Source organism: Danio aesculapii, chromosome 4 (genome assembly GCF_903798145.1).
Source record: "Danio aesculapii chromosome 4, fDanAes4.1, whole genome shotgun sequence".
Taxonomy (NCBI): domain Eukaryota; kingdom Metazoa; phylum Chordata; class Actinopteri; order Cypriniformes; family Danionidae; genus Danio; species Danio aesculapii.
In genome coordinates, this window is record NC_079438.1 from 26,315,974 (window position 1) to 26,331,122 (window position 15,149).

The window sequence follows — 15,149 nt, forward strand, 5'->3', positions numbered from 1 at the left end:
GAAGTTGTTGCCGATTCTTCCTATTGTAAAGTCATGCAGTGTGAAACCCCTTGTCGCCGATCCATCTTGAAGTGTAAACAAAGCAGCGACAAAAAGCTAGTCCAGATAGTCGTGCAGTGTGAAAACATCTGTGACACGACTACTTTGAAAATCATGCAGTCTGAACTCAGCATTAGTTGAGCAAAAATTACCGAAAAACTGGACAGGGTTGACTAAATATGATATGAGTAAAAAAGTACTTTTGACTCAGGACTATATGAAAAAATAGTTGATTTAAATCTTATATCTGCTTAGGTATTGCTTACCAGAGCAGGATATGTTTTCTGAACCATATCTTCTCCCACGCCAGATAGGTCTGTAGACCTGGCTTGTAGAAGGGATTTGTTCTTCTGCTGGTGAAGTGGGTGGAGGAAGAGCAGCTCTGCCACTATTTGGCATAAAAGGTGGCGGTGGGATGACAGGAGCAGGTGGTTCATTTATGATTTTGGTTGGACCCCTGGGTCTTTTGTTATGATGGCCTTCCTCCTCACTCTCATCATATGAGTTGCCAAAGAAATGACTACAAAGTAGGTTGGAAAATTACAAATAAATTAGCAACAAACACATGATCTTAATCTGCAGATCCTATTATTAATTACATACACTGCCCAAAGAAAGTCAATGATGCTGGTATACACCATATGAGAACAACTCACAATAGAATAGCTGAAAAAGAATGTCATTTCATAACATTTAAATATATGAGACATATGAGAAGTGGTCTTGGCCTATATAGCCAATTAAATAGTTATATAGACATTTTGTTCTGCTGTAAATTTTAACATGGGAAGTCTATGGGGCTGACTTCCTTTAGAATTCAGACTCTAGTGGCCAGTTGATGACTTGCACTTTCATGCTGGTTTCAAGAGTTAAACCAGAAGGTTGCCGCTTAGGTTTTATCTGTGTCTGTTATATTTATGAATGTCTCCAATAGACCTACAGAGCAGTATTAATGCGTCCTAAAGTAAAGTGAAACAGCTATACGTCGTGTTTGCTGGCCTCAAGTATCATGCACCTGTCACAGTCAGCCAGTAGGTCAGTCAGCACGTAACCTTAAACAAATGACGCACAGCACTACTACGGTCGGTTACAGAAAGGTTCACGCCTTTATAATTCACTTAGCCTTTAATATGTTTCGGTGCGATTATCACCCGCTATTAAAAAAATTAAATGTTTTGAATGGGAAGCTGTTATGTAGCCATGGCGGGATGAATTTTGGCGTGGCGCCCCGCCATGGAATATTGAATGTAGCGGAAACTATGCATACACACACACACACACACACACACATACACACACAATCATTGTTATAACACACCCCAAACGAATATATATTGAGATCCATCATAAGGCCATGAATTTAAGGTTAATTCATTTATTACTTGCAATACTACATTTGTTGTTTATCAACTGGAATATCCGTGCGGATGTTTTTATATAAGAATGACTAAGAGGAAATTAAAGTTGAGATTAACAGAGCATAAAAATGCGATACGTACGTGTAACCCACAATATCCTATGGCCCTACGTTATAAAAATCAAGGTCACGGCAACTACACTAAAAAAACAACTAAAAACAACTAGATTCCCAGGTCTAAATGGTGAATTAGACTTTTCTTCATTTTTGTAAAACAGTTTATCCATAGATGGTCCACAGATTATCATCATATATTGTAGAATGTGTTTGTATTTTCTTATGTGTACACGTTTTTATACGTGTATGTGTGAATATATATGTGTGTGCACATGTAAATGTGTTCGGAAGTATGTATGTACATGCCATGTTTAAGCATTTTTTGTATGTCTGTGCATGGTTTAAAGTCACCCTCTATCTATGCTGAATTAATGATGATAGTTGACTATGTTGGTTAAATTATTTGAGTGTTGTCGAGATGTTTGAATGAGTCATGTGACCTTAGTACTCAAAAGAGACTCTAAACGCACCTGATCACTGTTACCCTGATGAAGGCAGATCCCTGCCGAAACGCGTAGGTTTCTTTTAAGATTAAGCCATATGAATAAAGGCTTTTTAAATTTTCCACATTTTCCGAGTGCCTTGGACTAATTTCTGTTGAAGTTATTTTTATTGTTTGTATATGCTTTGGTAGTGGGGGGGTCGCGAGTTCTTGACGATCTCACATTGGGGGTCGCTAGCTTAAAAGTTTGAGAACCACTGCATTACTACTACCTGTTTTAGTTTCATGGTGGTAACTACACCTCACATCATGTATACATTTATACAAAATAACTTACATTTCTCATTTTTTTGTAAAAAAAAAAGTTGTTGCCAATTTTCAGCTGCAAAGTAGCCAACCAAAATCACTATAACACTGCTCAAAAAGTTGCCCTGTGTATCATCAGCTGAACACAAAACAAAACTTTACAGCTGTTAACAACAGCAGCTTTCATACTTGTTTGTATACTCTAAAACGTAATTCTGTAGGCCTATATAGTTATAACTAATAAATGTCTTAAATTTAACACTTCATTTTATCCAAAATATATTTCAGTTTTTTTCTTTTGATAAAATAAAAAAACTAAATGTATTTGACTGCTTTTTTTACATTATACCAAAGCTACTTCTGCACCACAAGGCACATGAAAGCGAAAGTAATGAGCCTGATTTCAAAATGCAAGGAGTGGAAAGTACTTATATTTGTATTAAAATGTAAGAATAAAAGTAAAAATGTTTCAGAAAAAGTAAACAGTGGAGTATAATACAGATACTAAAAATATCTACTTAAGTACATTAACAATGTATTTGTACTTCATTACTTCCTATCTCTGCTAATGTGAAAAATGTGATCTAAATACTATGAACTCATTTTGCATTGACATGTATGCACTTGAGCATTTAGTAGTTTCTTTTATTAAAATAATTTTGTGTTTTTTTCATCCAGATTACGAGATCAAGTCATTAACTTGAACCAAGAGGGCAAACTAGTCAAAAGCAAAACTTACTTTTCCTTGGCTTATTTCCTTTTTATCATGGGTCATCACAGAGGAATGAACTAGCAATTACTGTGGTACAAGCTTTTTTCACTAGATGCTCTTCCATGCAGAATTTCATCTAATTGACCGGAGCACCCGAAAAACCCACACAAAAATGGGGTGAACATGCAAACGCCACACCTGGCACACCAGGGACTCGAACCAGTGATCTTCTTGCTATGAGGCGACAGTGCTAACCATGGAGCCACCATGCCGCCCTATTTTGCATTCACATTGTATTAGTGACAGTTTTCCCTTCAAGGTATTTCAGTAAATAATTGTTGTTTTTTTTAATATAATTGACAATAAATTGTTTGAATTATATTGCAGATTAATAATAATTTATGTTCACACTAATGCACAAATTTAATGGTGTGAAATACACAGGAGAAAAGCCACAAGAGTTTTACATGGTAGTGCATGTTTCAACGTTTACAATCAAAATTCCAAATACACACGTTTTCCCATGTGATCACATGTGCATTTCACATGTGGTTCGTGTGTTTCACGTGTGCAATTTCACATGCATATGTGATCACAAGTGAATTTCACATGTGAAACTCATGTGAAATTTCTGTAAGGGTAATTAGGGTGATAGGGTAGTGAAAGGGTAATTAGGCAAGTTATTGTATAATGATGGTTTGTTCTGTAGACTATCGAAACAATTTGCACAACATCAAGGCATTGTCTACAGCAACTCGGAAAAGCATGTGAACAAAACAATGGACGTGGGCTTTAATGCAAGTGCATCGAAAGGGAATCAAAAGAATTGCCTTGGAATGCCATGTAGTAGAATGTCCTGAGATGCCGTTTATTTTTAAGGCAATGGGATTCGCAGGGCTTTTCGGCTAATTCTCTTACAACGTCAAGTCATGACATTTGACTCTTTGTGGGAAAGAGAAGAAAAAAGCTGTGTCAGTCAATCAACGCGTCTTTTTCAAGACGCTGTTCTGAATGTGCATTTCTGGATGCGGTGGTTCCTATCTCCGGATGATGGGCACGAGTATCGCATCACAGGTCTGGGGGTCCAGCATGTCGATGCAGTGCCCGCGGACAGCTCATGCTCTCACTGTGAGGACGTGGCTGTTGCACAGCTGAGATCTCAGGCTCAAGTATTTAACCCTCTGGCGCCATGTCCGAGTGATACAGTAACACTGACAAAGTGCCGCATCAATCTCTTTGCGCCACAATTTACGCAGCATAGCAGTGGCCCTGGCAGCGTTAATATGCACTGTGAACTGCAAGGTTTGAGGCGTTTGCGCAACATCAAGGCATTGTCCACAGCAACTCGGAAAAGCATGTGTTCAAAACAATGGACGTGGGCTTTAAAGCAAGTGCACCAAACGGGATCAAAAGAATTGTCTTGGAATGCCATGTAGTGGAATGTCCTGAGATGCCGTTCATTTTTAATTCAATAGGATTCGCAGGGCTTTTCGGCTAATCCTCTTACAACGTCAAGTCATGACATTTGACGGATCCACATCAAACGTCAAGCGATAACGTGACAGGAATGGGAGCATCTTGCCATCATTGCTTCAGACTCAGGAGATGTTCTTGGAACGTCACGCTGCATGCCCTCCAGAGGAGCTGTAGCCTTTTTCGCCCCCAGGAAGCATAAACGGCACGGAAGGTAATAAAGTACGCCGCCCGGTCACCTAAGTGCTCACATCTGCTCCACCACCGTCACACTCAACACTGGTGTACCACAGGGCTGCGTGCTGAGCCCCTTCCTCTACTCCCTTTTTACCATCGACTGTAGGCCTGTGAACAGATCCAACACCACCATCAAATTTGCAGATGACACCACAGTGATTGATCTAATCAGCAATAATGATGAGACTGCCTACAGGGAGGAGATACAGCTTCTGGCCACTTGGTGCACCGACAATAATCTGCTCCTTAACACCAGCAAGACCAAGGAGCTCATTGTGGACTTCAGGAAGGGACGAACAGGCTCGCATGATCCCATCCACATTAATGGGATGGCCGTTGAGCCTGTCTCATTCTTCAAGTTCCTGGGGACCCACATCTCTAAGGACCTTTCCTGGACCACCAACACCTCCAGCCTGGTCAAGAAGGCTCACCAGCGCCTATTCTTCTTGAGGCAACTAAAGAAAAAACAGCTTTCATCAGCCGTCTTGGTGAACTTCTACCGCTGCACAATAGAAAGCATCCTGACCAACTGCATCACAGTCTGGTATGGAAGCTGCTCTGTTGCTGAGCGTAAGGCACTGCAGCGGGTGGTGAAAACTGCCCAACGCATCACAGGGACTACACTGCCAGCCATAGAGGACATCCAGAAGAAACACTGTCTGCGCCGAGCACGCAGTATTCTTAAGGACACCTCTCACCCTGCTCACTGACTGTTTTCTCTCCTGCTTTCCGGCAGGCGCTTCAGGCTCCCCCAGACAAAAACCAGCAGACTGAGGAACAGCTTTTTCCCCAGAGCTGTCTTCCCTTTGAACTCTGCCCCTCACTGACTCTTTTGCCCCCCCAATACACCCCCCACACTCCTCTAACTTATACTCCTCACAATCACTGCACTATTTAACATTTGCACATTTAAAGTTTGCACATATTCATTGCACTGATTCACTTATTTGAACTGTACATACCCACTGCACATGGACATTTGTAATTATGTTTAACTATCTGCACACTTCTGCTATTAATAGTATCCTGTACATATATTCATTTATTGTAAATATGTTCATAGCTAATACAACCTGTATATAATGTTGATAGTACATCCATCTGTAAATATCACCATAGTTTTTCTATAACTGCACTTTATAACTTATACCTATATCCTGCACTTGCTGCTATTGCACTGCTGGTTAGACTGAAACTGCATTTCGTTTCCTTGTACTTGTACATGTGTAATGACAATAAAGTTGAATCTAATCTAATCTAAGTGCTCCCGTGTGCCAAAAGGTACCACCTTGCCCAGTGTGAGGCTCGAGCTCATGACCTTTAGATTATAAGACTGACGCGCTGCCTACTGTGCCAACGAGGCGGACTGTTGGAGCTGGGATAGCTGTGAAACACCAGCTTCCATGTCTGGTGCTGCGATGTGGGTCCTAGGAGACAGCTTAGGCTAATTTGCATGTCAGGATGGCCGAGCGGTCTAAGGCGCTGCGTTCAGGTCGCAGTCTCCCCTGGAGGCGTGGGTTCGAATCCCACTTCTGACAAACCTAATCTTTGGCAGTGCGTTGAGGCTCAAGTATTTAACTCTCTGGCGCCATATCCGAGTGATACAGTAACACTGACAAAGCGCCGCATCAATCTCTTTGCGTCACAGTTTACGAAGCGTAGCAGTGGCCCTGGCAACCTTAAAGGGCACTGTAGACTGCAAGTTTTGAGGCATTTGCGCAACATCAAGGCGTTGTCTACAGCAACTCGGAAAAGCATGTGAACAAAACAATGGACGTGGGCTTTAATGCAAGTGCATCGAAAGGGGATCAAAAGAATTGCCTTGAATGCCATGTAGTAGAATGTCCTGAGATGCCGTTTATTTTTAAGGCAATGGGATTCGCAGGGCTTTTCGGCTAATTCTCTTACAACGTCAAGTCATGACATTTGACTTTGTGGGAAAGAGAAGAAAAAAAGCTGTGTCAGTCAATCAACGCGTCTTTTTCAAGACGCTGTTCTGAATGTGCGTTTCTGGATGCGGTGGTTCCTATCTCCGGATGATGGGCACGAGTATCGCATCACAGGTCTGGGGGTCCAGCATGTCGATGCAGTGCCCGCGGACAGCTCATGCTCTCACTGTGAGGACGTGGCTGTTGCACAGCTGAGAACTCAGGCTCAAGTATTTAACCCTCTGGCGCCATGTCCGAGTGATACAGTAACACTGACAAAGTGCCGCATCAATCTCTTTGCGCCACAATTTACGCAGCGTAGCAGTGGCCCTGGCAGCGTTAATGGGCACTGTGAACTGCAAGGTTTGAGGCGTTTGCGCAACATCAAGGCATTGTCCACAGCAACTCAGAAAAGCATGTGTTCAAAACAATGGACGTGGGCTTTAAAGGAAGTGCACCAAACGGGATCAAAAGAATTGTCTTGGAATGCCATGTAGTGGAATGTCCTGAGATGCCGTTCATTTTTAATTCAATAGGATTCGCAGGGCTTTTCGGCTAATCCTCTTACAACGTCAAGTCATGACATTTGACGGATCCACATCAAACGTCAAGCGATAACGTGACAGGAATGGGAGCATCTTGGCATCATTGCTTCAGACTCAGGAGATGTTCTTGGAACGTCACGCTGCATGCCCTCCAGAGGAGCTGTAGCCTTTTTCGCCCCCAGGAAGCATAAACGGCACGGAAGGTAATAAAGTACGCCGCCCGGTCACCTAAGTGCTCACATCTGCTCCACCACCGTCACACTCAACACTGGTGTACCACAGGGCTGCGTGCTGAGCCCCTTCCTCTACTCCCTTTTTACCATCGACTGTAGGCCTGTGAACAGATCCAACACCACCATCAAATTTGCAGATGACACCACAGTGATTGATCTAATCAGCAATAATGATGAGACTGCCTACAGGGAGGAGATACAGCTTCTGGCCACTTGGTGCACCGACAATAATCTGCTCCTTAACACCAGCAAGACCAAGGAGCTCATTGTGGACTTCAGGAAGGGACGAACAGGCTCGCATGATCCCATCCACATTAATGGGATGGCCGTTGAGCCTGTCTCATTCTTCAAGTTCCTGGGGACCCACATCTCTAAGGACCTTTCCTGGACCACCAACACCTCCAGCCTGGTCAAGAAGGCTCACCAGCGCCTATTCTTCTTGAGGCAACTAAAGAAAAACCAGCTTTCATCAGCCGTCTTGGATGTCAGGATGGCCGAGCGGTCTAAGGCGCTGCGTTAAGGTCGCAGTCTCCCCTAGAGGCGTGGGTTTGAAACCCACTTCTGACAAACCTAATCTTTGGCTGTGCGTTCAGGCTCAAGTATTTAACTCTCTGGCGCCATGTCCGAGTGATACAGTAACACTGAGAAAGCGCCGCATCAATCTCTTTGCGTCACAGTTTACGAAGCGTAGCAGTGGCCCTGGCAACCATAATTGGCACTGTAGACTGCAAGTTTTGAGGGTTTTGCGCAACATCAAGGCATTGTCTACAGCAACTCGGAAAGCATGTGAAGAAAAAAATGGACGTGGGCTTTAATGCAAGTGCATCGAAAGGGGATCAAAAGAATTGCCTTGGAATGCCATGTAGTGGAAGGTCCTGAGATGCCGTTTATTTTTAAGGCAATGGGATTCGCAGGGCTTTTCGGCTAATTCTCTTTCAATGTCAAGTCATGACATTTGACTCTTTGTGGGAAAGAGAAGAAAAAAAGCTGTGTCAGTCAATCAACGCGTCTTTTTCAAGACGCTGTTCTGAATGTGCGTTTCTGGATGCAGTGGTTCCTATCTCCGGATGATGGGCACGAGTTTTGCATCACAGGTCTGGGGGTCCAGCATGTCGATGCAGTGCCCGCAGACAGCTCATGCTCTCACTGTGAGGACGTGGCTGTTGCACAGCTGAGAACTCAGGCTCAAGTATTTAACCCTCTGGCGCCATGACCGAGTGATACAGTAACACTGACAAAGTGCCGCATCAATCTCTTTGCGCCACAATTTACGCAGCGTAGCAGCGGCCCTGGCAGCGTTAATGGGCACTGTAGACTGCAAGGTTTGAGGCGTTTGCGCAACATCAAGGCATTGTCAACTCGGAAAAGCATGTGTTCAAAACAATGGACGTGGGCTTTAAAGCAAGTGCACCGAAACGGGATCAAAAGAATTGTCTTGGAATGCCATGTAGTGGAATGTCCTGAGATGTCGTTCATTTTTAATTTAATGCGATTCGCAAGGCTTTTCGGCTAATCCTCTTACAACGTCGTCATGACATTTGACGAATCCACGTAAAACGTCAAGCGATAACGTGACAGGAATGGGAGCATCTTGCCATCATTGCTTCAGACTCAGGAGATGTTCTTGGAACGTCACGCCGCATGCCCTTCAGAGGAGCTGTAGCCTTTTTCGCCCCCAGGAAGCATAAACGGCACACGGGAGCCACATCACCTAAGCCCAGTGACCTAAGCGCTCCCGTGTGCCAAAAGTTACCACCTTGCCCCGTGTGAGGCTCGAACTCACGACCTTCAGATTATGAGACTGACGCGCTGCCTACTGTGCCAACGAGGCGGACTGCTGGAGCTGGGATAGCTGTGAAACACCAGCTTCCATGTCATGGTGATGCGATGTGGCTCCTAGGAGACAGCTCCAGCTAAGTGTTTATCTCAGGATGGCCGAGTGGTCAAGGGCGCTGCGTTCAGGTCGCAGTCTCCCCTGGAGGCATGGGTTCAAATCCCACTTCTGAAAAATCTAATCTTTGGCTGTGCATTCAGGCTCAAGTATTTAGAGGAGCTGTAGCCTTATTTGCCCCTGGGAAGCACAAACGGCAAGGAAGGTAATAAAGTATGCCGCCCGGTCACCTAAGTGCTCCCGTGTGCCAAAAGGTACGACCTTGCCTCGTGTGAGGCTCGAACTGACAACCTTCAGATTATGAGACTGACGCGCTTCCTACTGATTGTCTTGAGTTTAAGTTTTTTATTTATTTTTTTGATCGATCTGATTCCTGGACAGAGCATCTGCAGTCTGATTGACTACCCCAGGCAGATAAACAGCCCTTTGTGATGCAAACCGAGGAAGAGACCACCTGAGAATCATGTGCGTGAGACGCAACAAACTCCTGGTACTTGTACCTCTTTGGTGATTCAAATTAAACACTGTTGATGTGTTGTCCGACTGGACTAGGACATGTCGACCCAGGGCCAGCCAAACTGCCCGCATCTCCAACACATTGATATGGTCCCTTGACTCGTCCCTTGACCATCTGCCACTGATACCTCTGTAGTTCCATACTGCCCCACAACCCATAAGGGATGCATCGGTTGTTATAACAATCCCTAATGGTACTCCGGCTGTCAAAAAGGCTTGGGACATCCATTTGCGAAGGGCATGCATGCAACCCTGAGCAACGAGAATTCGTCGATAGCAATGATGAGATGGGTCTAACCGCGGAAGATTGTTCCATACCTGCAGGGGCCGCAGATGGAGCAATCCCAGGGGAATTACACAAGAGGTTGCCATTAGCATCCTGATCAACTTCAGGAGCACGCCGTACTGTAGAGATACTCCCAAACGAAACTGGCTGAAGAGGTTTAGGATGTCTGTCATCTGAAACTGAGATAGGGAGGCACGCATCGAGACTGAATCGATAGTCATCCCGATGAATGTGATTGACTGTCTGGTCACATGGTCCAGCAGCAGCTGCGTATTGTGCACCGATTGAGCCCTCGTTTGAGCACACACCAGCCAGTTGTCCAGATATGGCAAGATTCGTACCCCCTGGGCCCAAAGGGGAGATAGGACAGCTTTCATGCATCTCGTAAACACACGGGGGGCTAGGGCGAGACCAAATGGTAGAACTCTGAACTGGTAACTTGTGCTCTTGAAACTGAAACGCAGAAACTTTCTGTGATACTTGGCAATCGGAACGTGAAAAGATGCATCCGTCAGATCTACAGTTGTGAACCAATCTCCCTCTGCAAAGGACCGAAGAACATCTGTCACACGTAACATGCGAAAGGTAAGTCTTCTCAGAAATCTGTTCAACCTTATTAAATCCAATATTGGATGAAAACCTCCATCCCGCTTCAGAACCAGAAAATAAGTCGAGTAAAAACCCTCTTTCTGAACCAGAGGATGAACTGCTTCTATTGCTCCCTTTTCCAACAAGGAACATATCTCTCTGGAGAGAGCTGCAGAACGTGCGGGTCTGTCACGACAGTTGGAATTAGACCCGAAAACTTGGGGGAGTAGGTTTGGCACGGGAGTGACGTATTTGTGCGTCATCCGGACCCTGGAACCTCTGTTGGCCCTGGGGTCGGCCGGGGGCCCCATGACGGAAATGTGGTTGTACAGAGGTATAATGCCTTGGTGAAAATTGGAGGCCGTTGTGCTTGTATTAGTTGCTGTGAAGCCGTAGACAATTTAGCACGTTTTTCCAACACCTCTGATACATCTGGCCCAAAAAGATGTCCTGGGACAATAGGAAGGTCCCTCAGTGTCTTTTTACAGTCCTTTGACAATTTAGCCTGAGTGAGCCATACTTGCGTTCTAGCATTTAATAGTGTTGCTGTGAATGACCCCAGTTCTCGAGTCACATGCCCCATAGCAAGCAAGGCTGTCTGTAAAAAGCGTGGAACTGAAGGGTCCACCTCAGCGCCTAGCGAATTAGAGGCAGCCAAAATTAATTGGCAGACAGTATTTTCAGCCCTGGTAATGTAGGAAGCTGACTTGTAAGCCTTCTTCAGAAGGGAATCTGTAGGCCACACTGACCGCTAGGGCATCGGACATTTCCCCTCATTGCTTCATCTGATGACACTACAAGCGCCGCAACTGGCTGTTCAACTTCAGGGACATTCCTCACACCAATAGACTTTGCCTGAGCCATAGAGGCCAGAGTGCGAGCAGTCTTGGATTGTCTTTTGGCCATGCCTGCCCCCTTAAGAGCATTTGAAAATTCTGCAATGAAATCCTTGCATGCTGGCATAACAAATGTATCCACAGATAGAGGTCTGCGGAAAAACACATTAGATTGAAAAGGATGAGCAGGGCCATCATCAAGGCCACTGCCATCCTAAGGACTTCCAATGCATCATCATCTTTGTGTGGGGCATTGTCAGAAGAATGATGAGAGCCATTCTCGGATCCAACAGTCCCAGTATGTCTTACTAGTTGGTCATCAGGCTCAGGAACGTCAGCCTGACATTGCTCCTGAGATGAGAGTCAGAATCACATGTCGACATAACGTCGAAGAGGGGACTGTGGCCACCTAAAGAGGCAAATGGTGGTTTCTTGCTAGAGGAATGAGAATGAGCTTTCTCAGCAAAGGGCCAAGCAGCAGAGATGTCAGATACTGGATCCGCTGGTTGAAGATTTTGTAACAGGTATCCAGCCGTGTGACTACTGTTTAGGCTAGGTTTCTTATGACGAGTAGCTCCAGAAGCCACCAAAGCGCGACTTTTTCCCCCTCTTTCAGCAACGCTAGACCCGCTGGTAACGCAACAGCATCCTGATTGTGGCTCAGCCCAGCCAAACGCATCTGTCTCTCTGACAGGGGCAGTAAACTACAATGCGGGCACGGATCAGTTTGCGCGTCTTTCAGATGTTGAACGCCGAGACAGGATGGGAAGATATCGTGTCCATCATCTGGGAGAAGCTCGTTAGGACAGAGATTGCAAGTCATCGGAAAAGCCGTGGAAATAGCGTGATTAGCCATGAGAAGGCATCGAACTGACCAACCAAATACCACGGCTAGTACTGTTGGCTAACGTTAACGATATAACGCGCAAAAAATCACCCTAACCGTAGATCGAAATCTGGATCTCTGGATGCACAGAGAGAAACAGAAAACAAGAAAAATGAACACTAGCAAAAATATATTGATAATCGTCCACGGTTAGGACTGCTGGACAGAGCGGAGCATATGCCCAATAACAGCCACGAAAGAGAGAAAAAAAAAAAAAACACACACACACCGAGTATTAGTAGCGGTAGAAAAAGTAGCCTCGGGATAGCACCGCGAGGTAATTGTCACATAAACACTAAACGCAGTTTGGTGTAAAACCTCCAGATAGTACCATGAGATGATTACCTCGGACATAAAAGTGAGTGTCACTGTGTTCAATCTCCGGATAGTACCATGCTTATAACTCAGATGCTTACAAAAAATACAGCGTCTCACCCCTGGATAGTACCGCGAGACAATTGACACATATATTACAGCCGAATGTAAGATAATGAAGAAAACTTACACAGTTCACAATATAATAGAGTGAACAATCCTAGATCAGTAATTGCACAAAGACCAACCATAGTCCAAAGACGTTAAAAAATCGTCACAGCTCAGGAGGACGAGAAAATCTTGCTGCTCCTACCAAAGAGCTGCACTCGACGACAGAAATAGTTCAATGACCAAAATCCAAAGGCGAGAAGCAAAAAGAGGCAGGGCGCAGAGCTGTAGTGGATTATATACCTCAGCTCAACTCGCGTCACCATGTGACTTTGTTGGTATATTGTTCCTCGGCCTATCCAGCTGGCGCTGCGATTATCCACTGTGTAAACACCGTCTCTGGCGGTCAGGAGGAATGAAACAGAACTTAAATTCATGCTAACCAACAAATGATCAAAGGAAATATATTAATGTAATTCAAATATATAAAATATGAATTGATGTTTACTTTAAACTTAAATTATATTGTTCTATTAAAATTATTTTTTAAAAGATTTTGTCAAATAGATTTTTTTAGAATCATCCACCATAGTTTTGTGGCTAAAAAGTATCGGTTCAGGCACCGTTTTGGCACCGGTACCGTTTTAAAAGTATCAATTTAGCACCGGTATCGAAAAAAAACCAAACGATACCAACCCTAATTATTCCTAATTCTTTTAAAGTTAAAAACATCTTTCCTTATTAAAAAAGCTTTCCTTATTAAAATTAATTTACCATCACCATTATTAGATATAATATCCTCTTGCCACATCTTTTTCAAATCGTCCATTGCATGTTCTTTCCAGTTTGTTTCTTGTATCACTTCCTTGTTTTTACATTTCTCTTATTTTCTCAAATGTATCTTTTCCCATCAGTCCCCTTTAATTAAAAGATACACAATTTAAAACCATTAAAAGAAATAAAAATGAAATTAAAAACCTACACATCTTTATTTAGTGCTCTTAACCAACAACCCCTTCCGTTAAAAGAGACAAAGATTTACAGACATATTTAGCTCTGTTCTTTGTTCAGAATTTTTTCTTTGCTATTAACACATTTGTTTTTACCTTTAAAGTTCTTCTTCTTAAAAATCCTCTTTCCACTTTGTTCTTCTCCACATTTTCCATCCTTGTTTCTTCACCCCTTTGCCATTCCTTCAGCTTGACCAGTATTATTTAGTTCCTCTTTTTCCACAGTGCTTAAAGTTTTAAAACTGTCCGATATTTCCATTCTGACCACTGTTCATCTCATCCTGGGATCCGTTCTTCGTACGTGGATTACTCAGTTAGCTAGATTTGGATATTGACAATTTGATTTTGGATCGTTTAGCTCTTCAAAACTCATCTGAGAGTTTGTTGTCATAGCAAAAGTTCTGTTAGCTCAAACCTGCTAGGCTCATTTCATATAAACAGAATTAGATCGGGTCAGTTCAAGCAAGTTGCTAAGGTGTAGCTATGCGGTTGCTAAGGTGTTGCTAGGCAGTTGTTAAGGTGTTGCTAGGTGGTTGCTAAGGTGTTGCTAGGCGGTTGCTAAGGTGTTGCTAGGCTGTTGCTAAGGTGTTTCTAGGTGGTTGCTAAGTGGTTCCTAAGGCATTGCTAGGTTGTTGCTAAGGCGTTGCTATGTGGTTGCTAAGGCGTTACTAGGCGGTTGCTAAGGTGTTGCTAGGCAGTTGCTAAGGTGTTTCTAGGTGGTTGCTAAGCTGTTGCTAGGTGGTTGCTAAGGCGTTGCAAGGTGGTTGCTAAGTTGTTGCTATGCGCTTACTAGGGTGTTTCTAGGTGGTTGCTAGGCAGTTGCTAAGGCATTGCTAAAGTGTTGCTAGGTGGTTGCTAAGTGGTTCCTAAGGTGTTGCTAGGTTGTTGGTAAGGTGTTGCGAAGCGGTTGCTAAGGCGTTGCTAGGTGGTAGCTAAGGTGGTTGCTAAGATGATGCTAGTTGGTTGCTAAGGTGTTGCTAGGTGGTTGCTAAGTTGTTGCTAGGCTGTTACTAAGGTGTTTCTAGGTGGTTGCTAAGTGGTTCCTAAGGCATTGCTATGTTGTTGCTAAGGCATTGCTAGGTGGTTGCTAAGGTGTTGCTAGTTGCTTGCTAAGGTGTTGCCAGGCTTACTCAAAAGAAAATATGAGAAAAGTTTTGTTTTTTACCCAGACATTTAAAAAGTAATTGCAGATATGGAGAAACTTGCAGGGGTAGCGAAAGCATCTTGCTATATTAAAGTTATTGCAAGACAGAGAGGAGGGAGGGTTTTGAGAAGAGGGAGGAGGAAATAGAGCGGGGATATCAGAGGTAGAGGGGCGGGGTAC

General features: G+C 43.9%; 4 non-coding genes and 1 pseudogene across 4 annotated transcripts; 4 read left to right on the forward strand and 1 right to left on the reverse strand.

Annotated features, from left to right (window-relative positions):
* The window catches only part of LOC130223494 (oocyte zinc finger protein XlCOF6-like), a 170,541-nt pseudogene that overhangs the window by 21,925 nt on the left and 133,467 nt on the right, over window positions 1-15,149 (forward strand).
* On the forward strand, window positions 6,139-6,221 carry trnal-cag (transfer RNA leucine (anticodon CAG)). The gene has a single exon. It is a non-coding gene; the product is annotated as a tRNA-Leu (tRNA).
* Window positions 7,874-7,956, forward strand: trnal-aag (transfer RNA leucine (anticodon AAG)). The gene has a single exon. It is a non-coding gene; the product is annotated as a tRNA-Leu (tRNA).
* Window positions 9,148-9,220, reverse strand: trnam-cau (transfer RNA methionine (anticodon CAU)). Its single transcript has one exon. It is a non-coding gene; the product is annotated as a tRNA-Met (tRNA).
* On the forward strand, window positions 9,315-9,397 carry trnal-cag (transfer RNA leucine (anticodon CAG)). Its single transcript has one exon. It is a non-coding gene; the product is annotated as a tRNA-Leu (tRNA).